We start from the raw sequence: 407 nt of genomic DNA on the forward strand, positions 1-407 counted from the left end.
TTTATCTATTTCTTAAACATTAATTGTTTAATAGCAGACACTATTGAAGTTCACCTATATATTCAAAGTACATGTATTTCAATATTGCCTTTATTTGAAATGAAATCTTAATGATTGCTGTAAATAGATGTAGGACATTTCCTGGCTGTCTTTATATTACAAAAATAAGAAACACTTCATTTCGTGTATTTTCTTTCGTTTTGGCCTGGTACTAAAAATATTTCCAAAGAACATTCGCACAAGAACTTCAAATAAACATGAGGAATTTCAATTAAAAAATAACTATACAACAAATATAACCAATTTCTGCAAAAACATATTTGTTATCGGGCTTCAAATCTTAAAAAAAATTGAGGTTTGAATTTACCTGGACGCAATATTTGTAGAAACCAGAAGTCAATTAAAAA

The sequence above is a fragment of the Palaemon carinicauda genome, chromosome 40 (assembly GCF_036898095.1).
Source record: "Palaemon carinicauda isolate YSFRI2023 chromosome 40, ASM3689809v2, whole genome shotgun sequence".
Taxonomy (NCBI): Eukaryota; Metazoa; Arthropoda; class Malacostraca; order Decapoda; family Palaemonidae; genus Palaemon; species Palaemon carinicauda.